Here is a 22,408-nt window from a genome sequence, read left to right on the forward strand (position 1 = left end):
AGAGAAGTTATGACTGCTAAGGTTAGGGCGTCTGGATCGATAACAGACACGGAGAGAAACTATTAAATCAGTTACTGGATCTCACAATGAATTCTCAGCGAAAGTACAAATGATAAAAGTGTTGATTTCATTAATGGTAACTGTGATGCTAGGATGGATAAAACATTCAGTGTCAGTTGCGAGAAACTATATATACTGAACATGAAGCGTATGATTTTAAAAGAAAAACGATACAGATAGGTGATAGAGAATTTCAAAGAACAACTGATATAATGAACTTCATTTTCATAAATCCCACAAAAACTGTAAATTATTCACCCAAGGATCTGGAGATGTATGGTGAAATACTACAAGTACAATTGTCTGGTGTACACAGGAAGTGGGAAACCCACACAGTGCGAAGTACAGAACCACACCTATATTACATGCTTGATGTAGCATTGGTGATGGTATTGACATCCAGCATAAAAGAGTCAGAAATTGTCACCCCCCCCCCCCCGCATTATATGTACTATGACGATCCAAATGGGCTAACAGATCGACTGCGATTGCTCATAGAATCAGCTGCTGGCGGTAATACTGCAACGAAGTTGTTTCCATAATCTCTGAGCTTAGAGAGAAGGGTATGATCAAATGAATATGGAGACAGTAGTTTCAGAACTGCATAAATCAACACAGAAAACATACCTTCATAGGGAAATTATGATCAAAGGATTGGATGACTTAAGGGAGGCTGATCTCGTAGATATACAGGAATATTCATATGCAAGTAATGGATTCAAATATTTCATGTCTTGGGTATTATTCGTTAAAACAGAAACTTGGAGAGACGTTGCACATGTATGTGAGCGCTTGTTGCAAACAGGGATGAATCAATGCCTGGACAACCTCCAAACCGATCATGGTGGTGGGTTTTAAAATACGTATTTCCAGACTATGATGCAGAGGTATGAAATACATCACTACTCAACATTCATCCACCTGAAGGTGAGTATTGTGGAACGAATCAAACATAGCACAGTAAAAATGAGACCAGTGTTGGATCTACGTAAACAGAAATTCAATGTGGGTGATGTGGTGAGTATCTCAAAATACAAGACGGCATTTCCGAAATCGTACCTCTGAAACTGGTGGAGCGAGATATTCATAGTTTCCAGAGAGAAGAGAACAAACCGTAGAACTTAATCTTACAGGATAGTAGTTACACTGAAATTTCAGGATGCTTTTACACAGGGGGTGAGTATCTCAAAACACAGGACAGCATTTCAGATGTCATACCTTTGAAACTGGTGGTGCGAGATATTCATAGTGTTCAGAGTGCAGAGAACAAACCTCAGAACTTAATCTTACAGGATAGCAGTTACATTGAAATTTCAGGATGCGTTTACATAGGGGGTTGCAGAAGAGCTCAGAACCATGTGTATATCTCATAGAGCGCTTCATAAGATGTTGAATAGTTAAATAGTTCGATTTTCCTGCAACAAAAAATAGTTGAATTGTCGCCGACGATTTGCTGTATAACAGGATGCACACAACGCAACCAGCACAGCAACATAACATCCATGATTGGGGACACGTTACAGGAGGTGATGGTGCGAAAAATTTCCAGTCAAATTGTATATTCCGGGGTGTAATTACTGCAGATCTGGTAGAATGTTTCGAAAACATTTAGCTTGTGGTAATAAGGTGTTAACCCGCTCGATGAGTCATATTTGGAACACGACACTGCAAACAAAAAACATGACGATCTCCCAGAACATCATGCCACAGACCGAATTTTACCTGATAAAACCAAGGCAATATGTTCGTCAAAGTATACTTGTATAGGGCACCGTCTTGTAGCATTTGTAGTTGATAAAACTATGTAGGCTAAAATTAATTTGGACTTAGATGTGAATTTCAAGCAAGTTACGTACGCCACACATGGTGCACTGAAGAATAAGATGGGAATGAAGAAGAAGAAGACGAATAGGAAGAAAAAGAAGAAGAAGACAGGGAAGGGGTGGTTAAACAACTGTATCCTGACTACGATGTAAGCAGCTAAACGCGCTCTGGAGCATAAAGGACCTGTTAAAGCACCTCGGGTTCTATCGATATCCAAGACAATAGATGAAATTATCCTCTTCCCCATTTCTGGACTCGCCAGGTCTCTCAGCAAGGGGTTCACTGGCTGGTGGTGCTGCAGCTATTGCCAGAACAGTCAAGAACGTACAGAACCCCCAGGAGCAGCCAGAGGAAGCAAAAAGGATAACTGCATGATGGAAGCAACAGACATCGAAACAGGACTATACCTGAAACCATATAAGAAAGGACTAGGTCTCTTCATAAATAAAAAACAAAACCTTAGCTGTCCCGCTGGATATACCACTTACAAATACAGATCCGCTCAAGTTTTATTAGGAAAAAATTCGGCATTTCAAGATTCTGTGGTGTGTTTATGGAGGATACATTACCGAATCCAGAAAATGTGGAATTGTGAATTTAGAAGTTGTTAGGGGACCAGGAACCCACTCGATGGTGTGTGCTAAGAAACATACAAATAACGTCTTCTTTTCTGACTCATTTGGAGACCTCCAGCCATCAGAAGAGTTACAACGATACTTCACCATCAGAAGTGTGTTCTACAATTTTAATCGCTATCAAGACTTTAATACCTACTTATTTGGGCATCTGTGCATTATGTTTCTCCTAGCTTTTACGAAGAAGCATAGACAAGGACTTGCATTAAGCATCCACCCGTCAGTTGAGGTTCAGATGGGGTTTCGTATACTCTGACTTTAAAAGGACGATATTCACAATTCGGCGCGAATTAGTTCCTACCGACTGATTTAAGCAATGGGGAATGGAGTATTGCACTGGTTGGACTGGAGAGATACAAAAACATTCCTAATATCACAGAGGCTAACAATAAACATCATCTGGAAGTTAATGGTAGAAAAGAAATTGTGGGAATAGAAACAGGTGCATAAGATAAAAAAAATGACGTTTTAAATTGCTCTGGAAAAGGGATTGTGTTACGTGCAAACATGAGTACACTTAAATCTGAAATAAACACACCGAATACAGCGACTGACTTTAGCCTGAAAGGTTTAATAGGACGAATACTAGATTTCACAAAAGGACAGGTTTTGAAGAAGGACCCTAATGAATTTTACAGATATGACCCATCAGTTGGATATACTTCCTGTCAGTACAGCCAGTGTCAAAGGGGTAACACTGCAACAAACTGCTATTTCAACATTAGACTGATTCACACAATTTACGGATTCTTCCCATCAGTTGTAATAGAGTATCAATCGCCGAGACCCTGCCAACGCTATATACATCCCAGTAACAGTTCAGACATTGGACTACCTGGAGCTCCATATTGTGGATCTGGATAATCAACTTGTCGACTTTCGTGGTGAAGAAATCATTGTACACCTACACCTAAAGTGGAACCAACAGTGTCCTCGAACATGCAGAAACCTGTCAGTGGCAGCAGCAACCTCCAACCAGCCAGGTGCTGTCTAAGGTGGAAGTGACGACAACGACCTTCAACTTGATGGAGCGGAAATGGCAGTGATCTTCAACGAGCTGTGATTTGCATCATCTTCCCAGCGTCCTGATATTGTCAACGAAGACAGGATGAGTGTGCGGTATAAAACCGGTGCACACAACTCACAGAACGACACTTCACAACAGAACAGCAAGGTGATAATATGTGCAAATGGTGAGTCACTTAAATCAGAAGGTCTGAAAACTTACAGTGACATCGTTCAATATAATGTGGTAGATTATGATGAGCATATGATACATCAGCAATACCTCTAGCATATGCTTTGTGCTTCAACCACATTTAACAAGAACGATCAAATTAGAATTGTCATCCAACACCAAGACACATTAACCCTCCTTTGGAAGAGGTTCATGTATCTTGATGGATCATGTATGAAAAGTGATGGTACTGTTACAGTGGCACTGAATCTCAATGCTTCAGCATTCCTGTTTCATGAGATACGATATGAGCTTAACGGGGTCACGATTGACTGTATATGCAATGTAGGCATAGCATCAATTCTTAAAACGTATGTCTGCTTCACTCTCGGTTTGGAACGACTTAGAAAACGCTGGATTGTTCAAAGATGAGCCAGTGGGTAGAACAGTGGAAGAGAACAAGGTATTTACTGCATATATGCCCCTAAAACTGCTTGTGGGAGACATTGATGACATATGGTGAATTGTTATGAATTTAAATAGGAGCTTATTCTGGTACAGAGTACAAAGGGTAACAACTCATACATTCAGAGAGCTTAAGAGGATAACGAGGTCACCATCAGTAAAATAACATTGAAAATACCAAACATAACAGTATCAGATGAGCAGTGATTGAAACTTTTGAAACTTCTGAATGCCAGTGTACTTCTACCATTAACTTTCCATTCATGGGAGCTTTTTGAGTACCTGTGCTGACGACTATAAATAGGCAAAGACGGGTTATTAAAACCTCCGTTCAATTGGAGACGCCCAGATTCATCATACTTGCATTCCAGACAAGTAGAGGAGGTTAATATCAAACGATTCCACCAAATTTGACAATTTAAGGTTAATTAATTCTAGAGTCTACCTGAACTCCGAATTCTACCCATATGTTAATTTACACCTGCTTCTTACTATGAAGAGGAAGGATGTCTACTAAGCCCATGGAAATTCAAGAAGCTGGCACCAATCATTGTAATATACCACTCAAAACAGAACGAGATAATTAAATCTGGACCTGTAGATATTGAATGTCTTCAGCAAATTTCCCAGAACAGTTTGCATATGCTCTATTTCTACATGGCCGTGTGATTAATTACTGCGAACTCACCCGTGTTGTGCAACGAGCTGTATAAATAAACAGGTGCTGCGCCATACCCTGAGAATTCCACGATGATACACTGAGGTGCAAATATCACTGCAGATTCTCAGTGTTTCTATAATGATGAGCATAGACAGTTCATGTTTAAAGATGTTGGATTCAAAGCACACACGGAAGATGCTGGTATAATAGAGGCATTCTCAGGAAGTACTGCATCGTTGAGGTCTTTCGAGGATGTGAAGTGTACTAAAAATGGAGGAGTGTAAAGTGATTAACGTGTTTCTACCACGGAATTCATTGGGATGATCTTGGTATACCCTATAAAGACGTGATGATGTTGCTTCGTTATTCGACCACACACATACCATCACCTACGTCAAATGGTAGGGGAAGATCACATGGCTGCATCCAGTCTTCAAAAAAATGGCTCTGAGCACTATGGGACTCAACTGCTGTGTTCATAAGTCCCCTAGAACTTAGAACTACTTAAACCTAACTAACCTAAGGACATCACACACATCCATGCCCGAGGCAGGATTCGAGCCTGCGACCGTAGCGGTCATGCGGTTCCAGACTGTAGCGCCTTTAACCGCTCGGCCACTCCGGCCGGCCCAGTCTTCAAGTTTGTTGTTGTCCAACACCTGGAATACTACAGGTGCCTGCTCTCCATCGACTCAAGAAGAACATATGTGAAATTAGTGTTGTGTCTGTTTATGAAAATATAAAATTACTTTTAAGTTGGATGAAAAATAAATGAATTCTAACCTCACAATCTGTGTACATTTTTTTTTCACACTCTGTTAGTGTGTAACTTTACCCAGATGCCACATCTGTAGTTCTCCTCAAGCACAGGAAATATAATTTTAGAGGTTTCCTTTACGGCTCTGGAAGTGAACGTCGTCATGTAGTACCTGCTCCCATAGCTAAACACATGCTGCATGATAGGCATAATCCCATCCGACCATTACATATATTTTGTTATTCTCCATGTTAGACTCCTGTTTAAAACTGACGTCATTTTTGTATTGCACATCCTGTACATATACAGTTGTGATAGGTTTTCTGTGCATAACAACATGAAAGTTTAATGGTAAGGAATTTTTCAGCTCCCACAGACACATTTTGATTCTTAAGGTACAATTTAATTCTTGAGGTACAATTTAATTCTAACATTTCAGTGCAGAGATACTTTTTTTACAAAATAACAAAAAAATTGAATGGTTAAAAGATTTACAAATCTACGCTAAAACTAATGCAGAGATACTTTCATTCTTTCAATGTAACTAAATTCTACAGTCTCAATAGTACCAGTTCCATGGTTGTTACGTAACAACAACAACAACAATTATGATGGACTGTGAACTGTGTATATACATCCACACATAAAAACCCTTTAGACTGGGAGCGCTAATGGAAGATGAAACTTAAAAACTATTCTATTTACAAGACAATCAATCAGAGTTTATGGATTTCTGTTGTACAATTTTTGTCGATGTGCATTGTGAGAAGATATTTTATAAGTGAAATTTTTGTCGGCCAACATGGTGCACAGTTTTTTTTTTTCAGGGTACATATTTACAAGTGAAAGTGAAGAAGAATTACACGAAATGCTGAATGGAACGAACAATCTAATGAGTAAAGAATATGGATTGGGAGTAAATCGAAGAAAGACGAAAGTAATGACAAGTAGCAGAAATGAGAATGGCGAGGATTGATGGTCACGAAGTAAATGAAGTTAAGGACTTCTGCTGTCTAGACAGCAAAATAACCAATGACGGATGGATCAATTAGGACATCAAAAGCAGACTACCACTGGGAAAAAGGACACTCCTGGCCAGGAGAAGTCTATTATCATCTAACATTGGCCTTAATTTGAGGAAGAAATTTCTGAGAATATACGTCTGGACCACAGCACTGTATGGTAGTGAAACATGGACCGTAGGAAAACCGGAACAGAAGAGAGGAAAGGAACATGTGGAAAACACTCGCAAGTAGGACAGGATGATAGGACATCTGTTAAGACATCAGGGAATGACTTCCAGGGTACTAGAGGGAGCTGTAGAGGGTAAAAACTGTAGAGGAAGATAGTGATTGGAATATATCCAACAAATAATTGAGGACATAGGTTGCAAGTGCTACTATGAGATGGAGAGGTTGGCACAGGAGAGGACTTAATGGCGGGCCGCATCAAACCAGTCATAAGACTGATGAAAAAAAAAAAAAAAAGAAATTTAAAGTTGTAAACAGTACACATTCCTCACACATGGTATGCATAAACAAATAAATAAATCTTTACACACACATAATTACTTATCCTATGATAAAAGGGTCAGATTATTCTGCAACATTTACACCCAGTCTCATTGTCACCCTACTCCATCAGAGTCCCCCCACCCCCTCTCTCTCAACAAGTAAATGGTGTGTGGGAGGGTTTCAGTCCTGTTGTCATAAATGAACCTTTTATCGTCGTCAGGCAGCCGGTCGACTTTAGATTGCAATAAAGCATACACCTCGTGTCCTCTCGATCGAGTACTTGTTTGTCGCACCATATGGTGCAGCGGAGCACTACGAACACCACTGTACAGGGACTGCAAATTGTCTTCTATCGAGAGGACTCTTGATGCCGGTCAATGCTCACCCTTAGCCTGCCTCTGGTGGGCACCTTCCAATGTGCAATATTCATACATTTTTGCTCGCAGACCTACAAACTCCACAACTGGTGACCCATTCGCCTCGTTTTTCATCAGGGCAATAACCTTCTTGTTCTGTAGAACAATACCATAAGGGTTGGCGGCCATGTATAAAGACGTGTCGAGTTCTTCGTCATGGCATCTCATTACTCTATATGGACCATAATTCAGCACCCAGTAGGTGAAGCTATCTGTATCCATATTAAGTAACTTAGGATCTGTGAAATGAGTTTTTCAAAATCATAATGGAATTGGTACATATGGAGTTACGAAAGGTCTAGTATACACATCTTCACATAGATAGGTTTTGTGAACTCTTCTGCAACCTTCATCATTTCCGCAGCAACAAAGTTCTCATTGAATTTTATGACCAATTTGAAATTTGGTCTGTCGATAGGCTTCCTTACACCATAATGCCCATCCCATTCGGTTCTAATCAAAATTTGGTGATGATACCTCGAATTCCCCATTGTTTTGCCAAAAAGTGAGTTATTCATTAATTTAAGAAACCTTTCTCAAAGTCACATGTCATGCCAGCACTCTGTTTCATATTCAAATCAAAATACCTCTTCAACGAGATTGCTTGAGTGGCATAGCCAGGGTGATTCTAATCAGCCTCACCCCAATCTGAGACACTGCTGGAGTCAACGATAGTGAATAATGTATCTCTGCTTATTCCCCAGCGGGGTCATCAGTTTTAAAGTGGAGCGTCCTCGCAGGACTAGATGCTCAGGACACAGTGGCAGGTCAGCGTGCGCCTCATGCAAACTAAAAGAGTAAGTGAGTTTTACCTCCACCACATAGCCCACATCAGAATCAGACGCTATACCCTTGATTTTTCCACCTAATCCCTTGAATTATTCTTTGGGCATCCATCAAAACTCTCCAATCGGCAGTGATTGTTGAATGGTGTGCCCCTATAGGTTTTTGACATCCAAGTGCATGATGTAGCTCGAATCAAGTGAAGCACTGAACCTCCCACTAATTCATGGGTTATTTGCATTGACATGTCTATGGACACAATTACAAAGTCCCCCATGGATCCCTTGCTCCAAGAAAGAAGCATGTCAGCGCTGGTCAACAGTTCAATGCTGTACTTTGTTTTCTTGAGCATAGTGTCCCAAGAAAATCTAGGTGCTGTGTAATGAAAGTTGGGATCGCCAGAGAATATGTGGTTATGCATAGATCCTGGATTTCTCAAAAATATCCGTGACCAAGTGCACATATGGGTCCATATAAAACTGTGTGCACTTTTCTAAAGTGGAGATGCCGAATTCCCACCAGACATTCAGAGAATGTTCATACTCTGTGAATTCGATATGGCATCGCCTGTAAGGTTGCTGAAGAATGCAGTTATGTCAGGTAGCCTGGTTTCACAGAGTTTTGCCATACTATCCAGATACTCGTATGCGAAAGTCCCCTTCCTAGTCACAAGTTGAAACTTTTCCTCATTGGGGAATGCAGCTCGGGTGATGTACATATCCTTCTGAGGCAGAGTTTCAACAAGTTTCTGGAGTGGTGCCTGTAAGTCAAGTAAGCGAAGCATAATTCCTGGTGCTATCATTTGGAGAATGAGATGTATTTCTCAACACTATCCGGCGGGCCACTGGTCTGATCACTATCCACAACGAAATTAGCCAAGTGCTCAAAGAGGAAGTGAGCATCATGCCCGTTTACATTATGGAAGAAAACGAGTGTATGTCGTGGTAATTGATACTTCAAGTATTATGTACTGTGAGCTGAACCACAGGACTTCCCCGTAAAATGACAGTGGTCACTATGAGCAGTTTCCACTTTTCTATCTAATGGCTGTCCGCTACTATGGCAGTCAACCTTGTTCTTGTACAGATCTTCATTCTTGTATCTGGTCATGAGAATGTTGCTGCAAAGCTTATCAACTTCGTATGAAAGTTTTTCAAGCTCAGTGGGAAGCCAAACCGCAGGATTACCCCCAACATAAGATTTGTATTGGTTAAGACGAATCAAAGGACGATTCAATTTGGTACGCTGACGCATATGGTTCATGTTTTTCCGTAAAAGTAGTATGTGAGACTGTATTGTCACCTTCACAGTGGTCACAGGAGTGAGAGGCATTTGAAGTTGGCATACTCCACAAGGCGGCATACCTCCTGATGGTGACCATTCTTAAACTTTATGAATTTTTTTCGCCTCACTGGGTATAACAACACCTAGCAGGTCCTTTGAAGCACAATCTACTTGATGCTTTGCTAATAATTTGTCCGAAAAAAAAGGCGTTGAGACATAGTAAGCAAATTCTCGGCAGCTGAAACATCCGGTTGTGAAAGCCTTCATTGTGTGAAAATTTGCTTTACGTGATAATTTTTTGACGATTTGGAAGAAATGAGCCATGACATGTCCTTGATCCAGCATTGATGATACTTGTCTTTTCTCTTATTTTACTCATCCGAGAATAACAGCTTACTCACTGCAAATTTTTTAGAAATGGAAGTACCCGATGATTATATGTTGATCCCACTTGTTTTATTTATCTGACTGGCGTCTCTCCAGGCCACAAATATGAATCGATATTCCAGTATTCTGCACCTCGAATTCAGGTGTGTCTTGGATCTTGATGGGGAAGTTGATGCCTCTCTCCAGGGATAGTCTCTTTATACACATGGTATTGAACGTCCCCTTAGAAAATTTAGTGAATTACTGTGCTGGAAAACCTCTTACGTTATTTGATTTTCAAACAGCGGAGCAAAACTGAACGTACTCAGACATTTCTCTCTTTACTTATTCTGATCATCACTAAACTAACACACAATATTTTTAGCGCAACGCAATCTGACTTTCAACAATCCCTACAAAAGAATAGGCCTGACTAACAACAACCTATAACTTTCATGAATCACTTACCTCACAAAAATCTTCGTTACTCGAACTACTGCAATAGAGCGAGCGCCAATACTGCCAGTTAAATAAAAGATTCTAACTACTGAAAGCACTAACTACTGATAGGCATACTTAGCAAATGAAAGATTTTGATAGAGAACAAACAATGTATTTACATCAATAATATTCAAAAGTCATCATATATGTATCAGGTCATGATATCCAGTATTACAAACTTAGTCTTTCTGATGGACACACCTCAAATATAATTTGCATTAATAATATGTTATTTACTTTGTAAATATGTTTAGACATTATTTTCGAAAGCTATTCTGATCTTTTATGTATTATGTCATAATTCCTGTAGCACTGATGTATATGTTTATTTCTATTCTTTTGTAAAGCCTGTATAACCACAAACGTTATCTGTACTATTATGTTCTTTAATGATGTATTTTGTACCTTTGTAATTGTATTCTCATGTTATAAAATTGTAATGGATACCAGTTCATCAAATTAAGTTACTTGTAAGCATTCATTTCACTGCACACATTTCTGTTGGTCATAGTATATGCACAACATGTAAGAAGTTGGGACCGTTAGTGTTTGCACGTGTGTTGATAATTCAGCAAGGGACTGGTTAACAGCATTGCTGGTTCTAAGGACAATTCCAAAAACTTTGTGAGTGCACAAGTGGTGGTTTATGGACTTGCTACATTGTCCGCAAGACTCTTCGATGGTGATTGTGCACCTGCATAGTCACAACAGATGGCTGCTAGCCATCTCTACAAGTATTACAGTGGGTCTGCACCTTTGATGGCCCACAAACAAATACCATTATTTCTACAAGGACTGCAGTGGGTCTGCACCTCTGGTGGCCCACCAATACCATAATCTCTACCAGGGCTACAGTGGGTCTGCTGTGTGATGACCTACCTACCAATATTCTTCAAAACTTCGACTGACTCTGCGGTGGGTTTACTCTGTTGTGGCCCATTACCTGTCTGCATGTCAGGAGTTTGTACTGTCTTTCGTTGGAAGGACAACACTACTTCTTCAAGACTGCATGGAAATCCACTACTTCCTCGTGCATTTTCTTTTAACTGCTCAGGTGTTTGAAAATCAAATAACGTAAGGGGTTCACCAGCACAGTAATTCATAAATTTTTCAAAGGGGACGTTTCATATCCGCACACAGCGCAGTCAGTGATTTTCATACAGAGCGCTACGTGGCGTTACCAACATAAAAACCTAAACAGCCTACTTACAGTATTTACCTGGACCTTAAGGATATACCAAATAATTTGTTTTGCAAGGCAGGAGTGATCATGCAAAACAATACTGATCTACCTTTTGGACATTAATACATACCCACTTGGCTGCTATATCCTTACGAGATTTGATGTCGGTAGGCCTTCCATTGACTGGATCATAGACATATGTAGGATGTCGAGGTGTAATATTTTGCTGGGTGCTTTAGCTGAAATTCTGTCTTTAATCTCTCGGAAAACCAGTCCAGTATAGCCTTCGAGGTGGATTCACAAAACCACTTGGCGTTTGATGTACACCACAATATCACGCCATCCCCCCTCCCCCCGTCCCCCAAAGATAGTGAATGCTTGTCTGGATACCATGGATCATTAACAACTTTGAGAAGCTACATTTCCAGAACAGGAAAGTACACTTTGAGAAACCGTACAGGGTCTCGGTACCGTCCTGCCGGGTTCTTAATCCTAGTGAATGAGATTCACTCTTCAAAGGCTTCCGCAGCCACTGCATATTCTAATTGCAATATGGGGTTACTGATCTGATGTCCTTTACTGAAATGGTGGGAGAAGGAACTGTCACTAGCCACAGGTTTACTACTACTCATACTATAAAACTAGATGATGATGATGTTGATGCTCACAGTGATGAGGAGCAGTGAGGTGCACACACCTTGGTTTGGGTGAGAACATGGGGGAGAAGACGATATTTTGTGTCAACATGCTACCTGCGCCTGCGGAGATGGTTGTTCCCACAAACCTGAGCCAGTTGTGAAGGGAGGGTAGCCCATGGACCCAGACTGGAGCTGGTGTGGGGCAGCAGTGGAGGGGGTTGGCTACAGCTACTGCTGTTACTCCCTATTCAGTGACGATATCCATGTAGCATGGTGGAGAGTGCCACACAGGACCTTGGCTGGATGACTATTCTAGCACACGTGCCAAGGCGTAATGTGGGGATGGTCACTGTCCCACATACGCGAGTACTGGAAGAGTAACGGAAAAAAGAGCAAGTATAATATTCCAGATATCACCTGCTGCTGCTGCAAGGATGTGTATGAATTGCGTATATCGCTGTGGCTGCTTGACATATCCCTAAGGTCGTTGGAAATCACTTCCAGTATCTTCTCATGATGACAAAGCTCCCTCTCCATCTCCTCCACCCAGTGTGGCATCTCATTATTCCCACCCAAACCACGATGAATCCATCGATTCTTCTCCCCTACATCGCCTACAACTCACTGATCTAATAAAAAAAGATGTACACACAAAAAATACAAGGAAACTTTTTTATAGAATATTCACTAACACAATAGCTATGGTGTGGATGGCATCATATTCTCTGTCCCTTCCTGCTCCTGATTCACAAAATCATTTACAACAACAAAGAATATTCCTCAGACTCACTGGCCAGAAAATAACAACAACATGTCATGTACACACAGCACTATGTCGAAATTTTAGAAAGAACTTTTTGTAACAAAAACAATATGTGTCTGACACATTGACCACTAAATAACAGCATCACAGTATGTATACACAGAACTATGACTCAGAAAAATATACATATTTATGATGCTGTTGCTGCTTCTGCTGCCACTCAGCTTCCAGCTGATCGATGGTTTGGTGGATATATGCTGAATCAGTAGGATGACATGTATTCAGTACTACGAAATTCTTAGTGGAAGAACTGTAAGAAAAGAAAAAAGTTACAGTTATTGATTTGAATATGCACTTATATGGTAATCCCCATTCCTCTAATGCGTAGGGTGTTTGCCTCTGGTAGTGCTGCTGCCGTTGGTTGAACGCTCCATGTTGCAATAAATGGACGATTAGAGCATAAATTAGGAGACAAGTGACCTGACACCACAGCAGACATTGGCAGAATGAAGAGGACAGTGGAGGGGATTGGGTTTATATAACCTCAAGCTGCTCCCCGCGTTTAGGCGACATCCAATAGGATTGCAGGAACTCAAATCAGCAAATTGGGGCAAATACACTGGTCTACCTGTCTCAACATGTCAGAGCGAGAACTTTTGTGCTACCAACATGCAGGTGTTAGCATTGTCTGACACGCAGAGACCTGCTGGATTCTACTGAATGGCCTTCTTCTCAGAAGGAGCCGTTAGATTTCTAGTGAGATAAATTGCCTTTGTTCAGACAAAACTGCAACGTCACATGGAGTAAGTAATCGCCTACCTCATGTGGTTCAGACTCCTTTGTGAAGGCGAGAAACATCTTCCTCCTGGAAGGACTCGGTGTCGCCTTTGAAGTGAAATATTTTGTTCTGTTTCAGACAAAGCTACAGGTCTCAGATTTTCTGGTATACTCGAAAACATATCTGGGAACACCACTGGAGAATCAGATATTGTTCAGGCACCTCCAGCGTTCTGGGAGATGCGCTTGTTTTCGACTAGGAGTCCAGCTAGGTCGTTAAGAGATACGAAGCACTCGCTAGATACTTTGTAACAGATAGCCATCTGCTGCAGCAGCAGTGTGCGACACTAGCACGACAGAGTCGGGACAATGTGGGCCGCAAGCAGGTAACAAGACAAAAGGCTCGAGCAGGTACTGCATTGCAGAGCTTAACGGACCAACACAATAGCCTTGTGCTAGTTCGTGTAAGATTCTGCTGCCTCAGGCGGCGCAGCAGTTGAACGATGGATGCCCTGTGGCAGGAGTGTGGAGACACTGGCAGAAGTGACATGTGATTTATTTAGATCTGCAGGCGATATCTGTAATTTTCATCGATATTTTTTTCGAGATGTAAGATTCTGTTGTGTGAACATTTTATCGATTTTTTAGGGGTGTGTGGTTTTACTCCTGTGTAACGAAGTTCTTATATCTGTAGCAACCAGTGTGTGAGTAGAATAAATGTTTTTCTTCTTCAGAGTTTTTTGGATGCTTTTCTGCGTCCAGTCAGTTGCACACATCAAAAATAACATTGGTAATTACTGCACAAACAGCTCTGTCCAGGACCATGGAACAAGAGCTAGATTCAACTTACATTTACCAAAAAGAAATAAACAGCAATTTCTACCAAGGAATAAAACTGTACAATAAATTACCAAAACAGATAAAAGAAATTTCAAAAATACAATTATTGAAAAAGGCTGCTAAAAAGTATCTGTTATGCAATACATTTTATACTTTGAAGGATTGCTTAGATAAAACAGATTAGGGGTTTGGTAAAAAAATGTTATATAAATAAATAATAATAATAATGATTATAAAACATCCAACATTCCACATAACACCTTCACACTATGGTTTTTTCCCTTCTTTTTTCCTTTTCTATAAATATTTACCCCCAAGCTACGTATAGCACAACACTAACACCTCTTCCTCTTTCTGAGCTCAACATGTCACTCATTATAGAGGGCTGCTGACTCAGTTTTTCAGGATATCAAACGGGAAGTTGTGGTATGGAAAATGGCCCAGAGATCACCTGTGTGTGTGTATGTGTGAAGGGTTACGAACCAATGTGTGTATAGTATGTGCAGTGACTGGTAGTGAGATATGAATGAACAGTGCGGCATTACATTATGTAATAAGTTATTTATAAAAAAGTATTGTATACCAGGAGTAGATCTAATGGTAGTCTATAACTAGAAGCCTGTAAATATATGTGTATACGAATTGGCTTATTTTAAATTGGTATAAACTTGTAAATACTTTGACATATCCTATATCCTTGTAAAAATAGATCTTTTTTTTTGTCATCAGTCTACTGACTGGTTTGATGCGGCCCGCCACGAATTCCTTTCCTGTGCTAACCTCTTCATCTCAGAGTAGCACTTGCAACCTACGTCCTCAATTATTTGCTTGACGTATTCCAATCTCTGTCTTCCTCTACAGTTTTTGCCCTCTGCAGCTCCCTCTAATACCATGGAAGTCATTCCCTCATGTCTTAGCAGATGTCCTATCATCCTGTCCATTCTCCTTATCAGTGTTTTCCACATATTCCTTTCCTCTCAGATTCTGCGTAGAACCTCCTCATTCCTTACCTTATCAGTCCACCTAATTTTCAACATTCGTCTATAGCACCACATCTCAAATGCTTCGATTCTCTTCTGTTCCGGTTTTCCCACAGTCCATGTTTCACTACCATACAATGCTGTACTCCAGACGTACATCCTCAGAAATTTCTTCCTCAAATTAAGGCCGATATTTGATATTAGTAGACTTCTCTTGGCCAGAAATACCTTTTTTACCATAGCGAGTCTGCTTTTGATGTCCTCCTTGCTCCTTCCGTCATTGGTTATTTTACTGCCTAGGTAGCAGAATTCCTTAACTTCATTTACTTCGTGACCATCAATCCTGATGTTAAGTTTCTCGCTGTTCTCATTACTACTACTTCTCATTACCTTCGTCTTTCTCCGATTTATTCTCAAACCATACTGTGTACTCATTAGACTGTTCATTCCGTTCACCAGATCATTTAATTCTTCTTCACTTTCACTCAGGATAGCAATATCATCAGCGAATCGTACCATTGATATCCTTTCACCTTTTCTTTTTATTCCACTCCTGAACCTTTCTTTTATTTCGATCATCGCTTCCTCGATGTACAGATTGAAGAGTAGGGGCGAAAGGCTACAGCCTTGTCTTACACCCTTCTTAATACGAGCACTTCGTTCTTGATCGTCCACTCTTATTATTCCCTCTTGGTTGTTGTACATATTGTATATGACCCGTCTCTCCCTATAGCTTACCCCTACTTTTTTCAGAATCTCGAACAGCTTGCACCATTTTATATTGTCGAATGCTTTTTCCAGGTCGACAAATCCTATGAAAGTGTCTTGATTTTTCTTTAGCCTTGCTTCCATTATTAGCCGTAACGTCAGAATTGCCTTTACTTTTCCTAAAGCCAAACTGATCGTCACCTAGCGCATTCTCAATTTTCTTTTCCATTCTTCTGTATATTATTCTTGTAAGCAGCTTCGATGCATGAGCTGTTAGGCTGATTGTGCGATAATTCTCGCACTTGTCAGCTCTTGCCGTCTTCGGAATTGTGTGGATGATGCTTTTCCGAAAGTCAGATGGTATGTCGCCAGACTCATATATTCTACACACCAACGTGAATAGTCGTTTTGTTGCCACTTCCCCCAACGATTTTAGAAATTTTGATGGAATGTTATCTATCCCTTCTGCCTTATTTGACCGTAAGTCCTCCAAAGCTCTTTTAAATACCGATTCTAATACGGGAGCCCCTATCTCTTCTAAATCGACTCCTGTTTCTTCTTGTATCACATCAGACAAATCTTCACCATCATAGAGGCTTTCAATGTATTCTTTTCACTTATCTGCTCTCTCCTCTGCATTTAACAGTGGAATTCCCGTTGCACTCTTAATGTTACCACCGTTGCTTTTAATGTCACCAAAGGTTGTTTTGACTTTCCTGTATGCTGAGTCTGTCCTTCCGACAATCATATCTTTTTCGATGTCTTCACATTTTTCCTGCAGCCATTTCGTCTTAGCTTCCTATTTATTTCATTCCTCAGCGACTTGTATTTCTGTATTCCTGATTTTCCCGGAACTTGTTTGTACTTCCTCCTTTCGCCAATCAACTGAAGTATTTCTTCTGTTACCCATGGTTTCTTCGCAGCTACCTTCTTTGTACCTATGTTTTCCTTCCCAACTTCTGTGATGGCCCTTTTTAGAGATGTCCATTCCTCTTTAACTATACTGCCTACTTCGCTATTCCTTATTGCTGTATCTATAGCGTTAGAGAACTTCAAACGTATCTCGTCATTCCTTAGTACTTCCGTATCCCACTTCTTTGCGTATTGATTCTTCCTGACTAATGTCTTGAACTTTAGCCTACTATTCATCACTACTATATTGTGATCTGAGTCTATATCTGCTCCTGGGTACGCCTAACAATCCAGTATCTGATTTCGGAATCTCTGTCTGACCATGACGTAATCTAATTGAAATCTTCCCGTATCTCCCGGCCTTTTCCAAGTATACCTCCTCCTCTTGTGATTGTTGAACAGGGTATTCGCTATTACTACCTGAAACTTGTTACAGAACTCAATTAGTCTTTCTCCTCTTTCATTCCTTGTCCCAAGCCCATATTCTCCTGTAACCTTTTCTTTTACTCCTTCCCCTACAACTGCATTCCAGTCGCCCATGACTATTAGATTTTCGTCCCCCTTTACATACTGCATTACCCTTTCAATATCCTCATACACTTTCTCTATCTGTTCAGCTTGCTACTACGTCTGCATGTATACCTGAACTATCGTTGTCGGTGTTGGTCTGCTGTCGATTCTGATTAGAACAACCCGGTCACTGAACTGTTCACAGTAACACACCCTCTGCCCTACCTTCCTATTCATAACGATTCCTACACCTGTTATACCATTTTCTGCTGCTGTTGATATTACCCGATACTCATCTGACCAGAAATCCTTGTCTTCCTTCCACTTCACTTCACTGACCCCTACTATATCTAGATTGAGCCTTTGCATTTCCCTTTTCAGATTTTCTAGTTTCCCTACCACGTTCAAGCTTCTTACATTCCACGCCCCGACTCTTAGAACGTTATCCTTTCTTTGGTTATTCAATCTTTTTCTCATGGCAACCTCCCCCTTGGCCGTCCCCTCCCAGAGATCCGAATGTGGGACTATTCCGGAATCTTTTGCCAATGGAGAGATCATCATGACACTTCTTCAATTACAGGCCACATGTCCTGTGGATACAAGTTACGTGTCTTTAATGCAGTGGTTTCCATTGCCTTCTGCATCCTCATGTCGTTGATCATTGCTGATTCTTCCGCCTTTAGGGGCAGTTTCCCACCCCTAGGACAAGAGAGTGCCCTGAACCTCTATCCGCTCCTCCGCCCTCTTTGACAAGGCCGTTGGCAGAATGAGGCTGACTTCTTATGCCGGAAGTCTTCGGCCGCCAATGCTGATTATTTAGCAAAATTTAGGCAGTGGCGGGGATCGAACCTGGGACCGAAGACGTTTAGATTATGAATCAAAGACGCTACCCCTTTTTTTTTTTTTTTTTTTTTTTTTTAATCTCATTTTGTTCGCTTTTATCTGCTCGGAGCGGACGTCGTAGGACATCCGTTTTAGTTCGTTGTTGATCGGTTAACTCAGTTTTTTTTATTACAGAGGGCAGCTAACCCTCTGACCGAACACGCTGAGCTACCGTGCCGGCAAAATTCATTATCAGACAGAGACGCTACTTATTACGCTACACAAACAACTACTATTACTGCTACTACTTAGAAGTGATAAGTTACAAAGCGTTTTTTTCGGTGTGTAGGAGAGATTTTGATTGTTTTTCGTTCAGTTATTGATTTTTGAGCGTTTTTCTATGTGTGGACAATTGTTTTTTCATGAATGAGTTTTTCTAGTGCTCTAACCATTTTAAGCACTTGGTTTTATTTGAATTTGAAGCAGTAAAGCGTAGGGTAATTTTCAGTTTGGTTTCCCAGCCAAAATTCAGGAAATTCTTCCAGGAGGATAATATACATAACACAAAACTTCAAGACAGTACCTACAACCTTCCTCTCCAGTAACTCAATATGACTGCATCTTTTTCTGGCCAATTCACAAGAGGGGGGGGGGGGGAGGGGAGGTGCAAATTAAATTTTACAAATGAACAATTTCTCCTCTGCAAAGTAACTGACATTGATTTTAATTTATTGTCATGAGATCCTTCCACACCAACAGCTCTGCACAGACAGCATCTCCCGTCAATATCCTGATGCTGAGGGGAGTGAGGATGGCAGGGAAGAAGAGGGGAGGGGAGAGGGAAAGAGGGGTGGGAGGGATGAAGGATGGGGGATTTCCCAGATGGGGAAAAGTGACTCAGAACTGAACTGGGGTGGGTGAGGCAAAAACAGTGTCCCAGGCATCAATTTTCCTAGAGGGTGAGAGAGGAGGAGGTGGAGGATGTGGAGGAGGAGGGGGAGGGATAAGGGTTTCTCAGAAGGACAGATTATCCCCCAGGAGGTCATAAAACAATTAGTATAAGAATAGGTTAAGGGATTACATCATCAATTTATTTAATTAGCATACCAATGTGATATCAAAAGTGTCCTAGAACGAACTTTGTCCCACTACTTATGTAGGGTTCTGCAGCTAGTGTCATGAGGATTGTAAAACCAATGTTTTGACTGTATTACAACGGCATTCCGCTTGACCTGAGTAAGGCTATTGTAATATGGTTGAAATGTAGGTTTTACGGTTTATAATTAAAGCATTCCATACTGTGACGCTGTACAACAGCTAGAAGAATTTTAATAATCATTTTTCGATGTCCTCTGTCAAACCTATCGGTAAGGATATCATACCGCATAACAATACTGCAGCATATGACGGACAAATGTGGAGTAGGCAGTCTCTTTAGTGGATTTACTGCACCTTCTGAGTGATCTACCAATAAAATGCAGTCTTTAGTTCGCCTTCCCTACAATATTGTCTGTGTTATCATCCCTATTTAACTTGTTCGAAATCGTTATCACTAGTTATTTGTTGTATACCCCAAATTTAACAGATAGCTTTAAAGACACAAATGAATTAAAGACATTAGCTGCCAGTGGGCATTGATTTATATTAATGAGGCAAGTTGAAATTTTGTGCCAGATCGTCATTTGAACCCAGATCTCCCGCTTATTAGGCAGAAGCACTGACCATTATGCCATTTGGACACAGTGGTCACTGCAACTGCACGGACAACCCCAGTACATCTCGTTCAGTCCCATAATCTCAACTTATACCACATGCTAAAGATGTAGTGCCCCTACATTTTAGCTTCATTACTCGCAGCATCTCGCCGATTACCGCAAGCGTTCGAGCTTAGTATGTCTCTGCACTGAAGAGATCACTGACTGTCATCATCTTAATTATATACATGACACCTCTTATGTCTGACAGACCCCTGATATTGAGTAAGGTCATTACGTCAGTAGTGTGTGGTGTGAACTGAAAGTTTGGTTCTGACAGGTGTACTAGGGTAGTCCATGCAGCCGTGGATAGATGGTGTAGTGGTCAGTGCATCTGCCTAGTAATCAGGAAACCTGGGTTTGAACCCCACTCCGGCACAAATTTTCAACTTGCCACATTGCTATAATTCAATGCCCACTGGCAGCTAATGTCTTTGATTCTTTTGTGTCTTCATTTATAGTGGCAGAAGATCAAAATGGTGTCAGTTGTTTTGGACAGACTCCACATATATGAGATACGGCATTGACGTCGGGAGAATGTTGTGATCTCAGTACTGGCCCAACCTTCGCAATAGAACAATTAAAGTGGGCAAGCAACTCCTTTGGAGTCTTTGTTTGTATCTTTTACACCAAACGCTTCATCTCTCCTCCAAAAACAGAAATTCATAGAAGTGAGATGGGGAGAGCATTGAGGCCATGGTACTGGCCCACCCTTCCCAATCCAACAACTCGGGACAACATTGTCCAAATGCTGTCTGATATCGACGTCAAAATGTGGTTGTCCCCCGTCATGCTAGAACTATACACGCTGTAACCTCCCCAGCGAATTTTAAAGAAAAAAAAGACAATACTTAATAGAAATGGGAGCCGAGTGTAACCTCCCCACAATAATTTTAAAAGAGTGTCAATATTATTTAAGAATGCTAATGGACATTGCGCTAAGTGTAACTTGCCCACAATGAAATGTACTGACAATGGCAACAAAAATGTGAAATTCGCAATCTGACTCAAATACAAGTTCTTCAAAAAAAAAAAATTAAGGTCAATTCAGTGATAAGAAAATTCAATTAAACCGAAATATCGGTCTTTGGCCCTGTGTAAAACAATCAGAATTAAAGTCTTACCTCAGAATAACTGGATGTCAAATTTCTGCTCTTTTTCGTGCGCACGGCTTGGAGGAACTGCATTGCAAATAATAATATTCTTTTTTTTGTGATTTTACTGAAATTTTTTCTTTAAAAAAATGTGGAGTGAAATGGGAAGTGCAACGAAATCTTTAGTTCAATAAAAAAATAAAATTTTTAAAAAAATGCTTTTGAAATAAAAATTATTATTGGGGCATTTGTTGGAAATTAATTACAATTAATAAACTTTACATTATCTAATGATTATATTAATTAACAGTATACCTCATTCAGCATCTTGACCAGTGTTGCCGACCGCCTACATCCCACAACCGCACTGGGCTGCTACTACTGACCGACCGCTCTGCATGACGACTAGTAGCGAACTGCACTGCACGACTACTACTGACCGACTGCTCGTAACTAAATCGAGCTACAGACTGCCACGACTACAGACAGAGTACTGCTCTGCATAGCGACAACTAGCGAACTGCTCGCAACACTCGCGCGGTCAAGCGCATACTCTCTGGTCAGAGACGCTGCAATGCCGCGCCATCGCTGCTGCGTTACATACGTGTTTCAACGTCGACTGACGATAATCGTACGTTCTCCAATATTTCCGGTAGTACTTTATGGAAAAATAAACGGTAATGTCCTCCAGCGAGCGTGTTAGGTAGCAGATACGGTACAATCATATGTTCGCGAACAGTACGAGACCACACATGTATGGTAAATCTCTGTTGATGGTGGATCACGCGAATTGCCTTCCAACTCCCAGACTTGGCCTTTTTAGCTGTTGAATATTCCTTTCCTTGTGAAGGCAGCCTTATCTGTAAATAAAACAAAGAAAACACACGTTTTTATACCGATATTTACAATTTAGCGTACATGGCACTGTCAGAGTACCACGCACTGGGGAAAACCATCAGCTGATAAATTGTTTCTTTCTGATTC

The sequence above is a fragment of the Schistocerca piceifrons genome, chromosome 3 (assembly GCF_021461385.2).
Source record: "Schistocerca piceifrons isolate TAMUIC-IGC-003096 chromosome 3, iqSchPice1.1, whole genome shotgun sequence".
Taxonomy (NCBI): domain Eukaryota; kingdom Metazoa; phylum Arthropoda; class Insecta; order Orthoptera; family Acrididae; genus Schistocerca; species Schistocerca piceifrons.